The following is a 5,182-nucleotide window of genomic DNA, read 5'->3' on the forward strand; positions in this document are numbered from 1 at the left end:
AAGCTTTTCTTCCAGTGAAAGAAATGAAAATAAGTGAAAAATAACTTGGCTGCAACAGTTTTCTTTGGGGGTTTTTTTATAGGCCATTCAGATTGGAAAGAACGCAGTGTGTTTTGTATCAGCTTTGTTTAAATCCACTTGGTTTTTGAATAGGAGGGATTACAAATAAGAATATATAAAGTATCTTCTGAAGGGACAGACATTTGGAAAATAACCTGGAACTGTTCTTGTATTGGAACTAGAAGAGTAAAGCTAAAGTACCGTAGGGTGCTAAGGAAAATGTCACCGAAGGTGTTATTTGGTAAATGGGTAATATGTCGGTGTGGAAATGGAGTACATGGTTTAGCCTTAGAAAACTGGCTTGTGTGATCCTCCTACCAATGTCACGTGGTGCTTTGAATTTTCAGTAGTGCAGTGACTGATATTCACGTTCAAACCTAAAAATAAAGGTGCACTGAGAACTTGATACCAACCTTATTAACTTCACTCTCCAAAACCTGGCACATCAGCTTTAAGGGTAATAGTCTTCTAAAACATTGCATGGATTTACTATCTTTCACAAGTTGTATGAAAATCAGGTGAGGCTTATGAGAAGAAACTAGCTATATGGCTATAATCTATTTAATATGTAAATTGTACTCTGTACCCTTGACCTTAATTGTAAGTTAGACGATCTGTTAAAGTGCGACTGTTTAGTTTGGTTACTGTGACTTAAACCATGTGCTGCTGTAAGCTACTCTTATCTTCATTAAATATTCATATTTAGTACCTTTTACTTACAACTACTTTTCTCTAGTGGATACTGTGTAGCATGGTAGTAACAAAATGGACATGGGTTCAAACAGAGAGGGCTCTGAAGTTGATTGAGAAGGTAAGGCTTCTTTCTGCCAGTTCTTTATTTGCATTAAAGTTAATGACTCTACAAATTAGTCTTTGGCCCTTGTAACTATCTCAAATCAAACTGCAAAGTAGGACAAAGTAGTGTATCGGTTTGAAAAACCTATGGTGGAAGAATAATTCCAGATGATTCAAGCAGCACCTTCCTGCTTCACCAGTCACTTAATTTGGACTGGGGTTTGAAGTCTTTGTGATCCTGAAGGTAGTTAGATCCTTAACAGAAGCAGAACCCATCTTCAGAAATCTGATTTCTGATAGGTATGATTCTGAGCCACCTAACATAAAGGCACCTTGATCCTAGTTACTGCATTCTTGCTCTCCTTCAGCTGGTTGGTGGTGCGAATTTCATTCAGAAGCATTTGTCAAAGCTCATCACACTCTTCAGCAGGAGTGTTGCATGAGTTTAGAAACCACCATTCCCTTCTATGTTTTGACAAGTGCAAGAACTTCCAAACTTAACACAGATGAACACTGGGTAAGACTAAGTTGTGGGTTCATTTAATGGTTAGATTGATTAGATTTTTTTTTTTCATTTTACGTACTTATTAAGCAGCAGGGCTTCCAAGTAGGAATGTGCAGTAACACTTTATTTCAATAACAACAACAATAACAATAATAATAATAATATATTTATTATACTTCCCATCTGACTGAGTTGCCCCAGCCACTCTGGGTGGCTTCCAACAAATTATAAAACCACAGTAAAACATCAAACATTAAAAACTTCCTGATACAGGGCTGCCTTCAGATGTTTTCTATAAGTCAGTTGTTTATTTCCTTGACATCTGCAGGGAGAGCGTTCTACAGGGCAGGCACGACTACTGAGAAGGAATGAGCGATTAATGTTAGCAAAGGTGATAAAAAAGCTTTTTTGCCTGGTGTCAAAAACATAATGATGGTGCCAAGAGTGCCTCCTTGGGGAAAGCATTCCATAAATGAGGAGCCACCATCGAGAAGGCACATACAGTGGGACCTCGACTTACGAGCTCCTCGACAGCTGACATTTTCGACTTGCGAGCGGAAAAAGTGACCGCACGCTTACGATTTTCCCGACATCCGAATGGAAAACCCGTTCACGGCTAGATGCGGTTTCGACTTACGAGTTTTTAGATGCGGTTTCCTCGACTTACGAATTTTCCATTTCCAATGCATTCCTATGGGAAACCGCTTTTCCTATGGGAAACTCGACTTACAAAGTTTTCGACCTACGAGTGTGCATTCGGAACGGATTAAATTCGTAAGTCGAGGTCCCACTATACTTGTGTCACCAACCTCTGCGCAAAAAAGGGCCTCAGATGACAAATGAAGGGTCCAGGTTGGTTGTCCTTTGGATTAATAATTATTTTTCCTAGAACTTTTGTGGGTTTTTTTAATGTTAGTATATACCAAATGGGGGCTGTGCAAAGGGAACCCTGCCAAGTTCAGATTAATTTAGTTACTGCCAGTTCAAATGTTTACTCCATGTTAACTTTTCATTTTGTATTTTTTGTTTTCTCTTGTATTTGTGCATAGCAGTCAGGGGGTTGTGGTGGCAGATTCTTAACATATTACAGTTAGAAGGGAAAATAGAAGGCATAAAGAGGTCTGTCATCCATGCTTGTGTGAAGTAAAGACATACAGAGGGGTAATTGAGTAGAGGATAGTATATTAGAGTCCTAGTAGCGGGGCTGAAGTGAAATGAGTCACCTGTTTTTCCCACCTCAATACACTGATACAGAATTCTGAAACGAATGATTAAGCACTGCCTTGTAAATTAGGGCAGGTGCTAATAGAAGTGGTTATGTTCCTACTTGGTTTTGTCAATTGTCTGTTCTGAAATTAATTTGAGTCTCTTCCTTACTGCACACTCTAGTGTGAAAGTGCACGAACTGTAAGTCCATCAGACATGCTAATAATGGACCCATGAAAGTTGAAACCATATTCTCCCCTTTGGGAAATAGAGAAAAATGCCATGCCCACAGCCATTGACCTTATCAGCCAGAGTGCTTGGCTGATTGAACTCTGGACATCCATACTATATTTGGGGGGGGGGGTTACCCGAATGGCTGCTATAAATGACAGAATAATTACTTCAAGTTATTATCAACTAAGAGCTGTAATTATTTTCTAGAAGTTGAAAAATAACACAGGTTAGCAGTGTCAAATTCACTAATACCCCATGCAAGATTCTGCAAGATCCCTGCAATTCTAGCACTTGTGATTAATAAAGGGGTTGTTTAGATGTACATTTTCCAAGGTGGTATGGATTTTCCCACTCATGTGCAACTTCACTTCACTTACAATGCACACACACAATAGGTGCTGTGTATGCAGACCTGGATCTTGGGATGCTGATCTTAAGTGATGTTAATATGCATTCATATCCTGCCTCCCTAGCAGTTTGAAAGCACGTCAAAGTGCAAGTAGATAAACAGGTACCGCTACAACGGGAAGGTAAACACCGTTTCCGTGTGCTGTTCTGGTTCGCCAGAAGTGGTTAGTCATGCTGGCCACATGACCTGGAAGCTGTACGCTGGCTCCCTTGGCCAATAGAGCAAGATGAGTGCCGCAACCTCAGAGTCGGACACAACTGGACCTAATGGGATGGGAGACACCTGGCTTGAGAGCAGTACATGTGAAAAGGATCTAGGAGTCTTGGTAGACCACAAACTTGACACGTGTCAACAGTGTGATGCAGCAGCTCAAAAAGCCAATGCAATTCTGGGCTGCATCAATAGGAGCATAGCATCTAGATCAGGGCTGGCTCATCGTAGACCCCCGGTGGCACAGGGCACCATGGCGCCGGCCCGCCAGGAGGGCACCGCGAGCTGCGCCTGCCTGCTGGCCGGCCAGTCCGCTGCGCGCGGCGCCCACCTGCCCACCGCGCTGGGAAACGGGGCGGGAGGGCACCGGAGAGATCGCGCTGTGTCTGCCTGCCCGTCCACTGCGCAGCAGCGCCGCGCCCACCCGCCCACCGCGTTGGGAAACGGGGCGGAAGGGCGCCGGAGAGATCCGGCGCACCATGGCGACAGGGGCACTTAAGACGGCACTGATCTAGATCAAGGGAAGTAATAGTACCACTGTATTCTGCTCTGGTCAGACCTCACCTGGAGTACTGTGTCCAGTTCTGGGCACCACAGTTCAAGAAGGATACTGACAAGCTGGAACGTGTCCAGAAGAGGGCAAACAAAATGGTCAAAGGCCCGGAAACGATGCCTTATGAGGAACGGCTTAGGGAGCTGGGTGTGTTTAGCCTGGAGAAGAGAAGGTTAAGGGGTGATATGATAGCCATGTTCAAATATATAGAAGGATGTCATATAGAGGAGGGAGAAAGGTTGTTTTCTGCTGCTCCAGAGAAGCGGACACGGAGCAATGGATTCAAACTACAAGAAAGAAGATTCCACTTAAACATTAGGAAGAACTTCCTGACAGTAAGAGCTGTTCGGCAGTGGAATTTGCTACCAAGGAGTGTGGTGGATTCCCCTTCTTTGGAGGTTTTTAAGCAGAGGCTTGACAGCCATCTGTCAAGAATGCTTTGATGGTGTTTCCTGCTTGGCAGGGGGTTGGACTGGATGGCCCTTGTGGTCTCTTCCAACTCTATGATTCTATGATGGTCAGGGGTCCCTTTACCTTTATGCAACATGGTTTGCGTTGTCATACTGGCTCAGGCTCTTGCCTGGTACAGTCGCCACAAGGTGCCTAAGGCAGAGCACTAGTTAACAGCTTATGACCATGCTGCTAATATTTAGCGCAAGGTAGACAGAAAGTGAGCTGAATATATTTGTTGTTCTGGGCGCCCTAGCTGCGTAGAGTTTGTAGGTTTTCTTGAGTGAACTGCCCTCTTTTCTCTCTCCCTTTCCATCTTTGTTACATAGACACCTGTCCCTGGCACCTGCCAACCGTAGTCCAGTGGCGATGTGGAGGCCAGGAAGCAAAACCTCCGAAGCTTATCTTCAGGTTCATATGAATGATGCAGGTGGCCTTTGAAGGCAGCATGGACGCAGGCCATCAATTTAAAGAGGAAAATCATTACTTTTAATCTGAGTCTGGAAACAAAGAGGCAACCCGAGTAATCAGAAAAAAAACCCAGTAATAGGCAGAGATCACCTCACTGTTACTGGAGAATGTGTGTGGAGCTGAGTCTCATAGAAAGCACGGAATTACTTCCCAAACCGCGCGTGATAAGATCTCCGCCTTAATAGGAGCCACACTTTAGATCCGCCTTAAGAGGGAACGCCCACACTCGACGTCATCCAATCGAAGCCTCCCTACGCCGCCCGGATTCACCGAGGGTTCTCGCCCTTTC

The sequence above is a fragment of the Zootoca vivipara genome, chromosome 10 (assembly GCF_963506605.1).
Source record: "Zootoca vivipara chromosome 10, rZooViv1.1, whole genome shotgun sequence".
In the NCBI taxonomy this organism is placed as follows: Eukaryota; Metazoa; Chordata; class Lepidosauria; order Squamata; family Lacertidae; genus Zootoca; species Zootoca vivipara.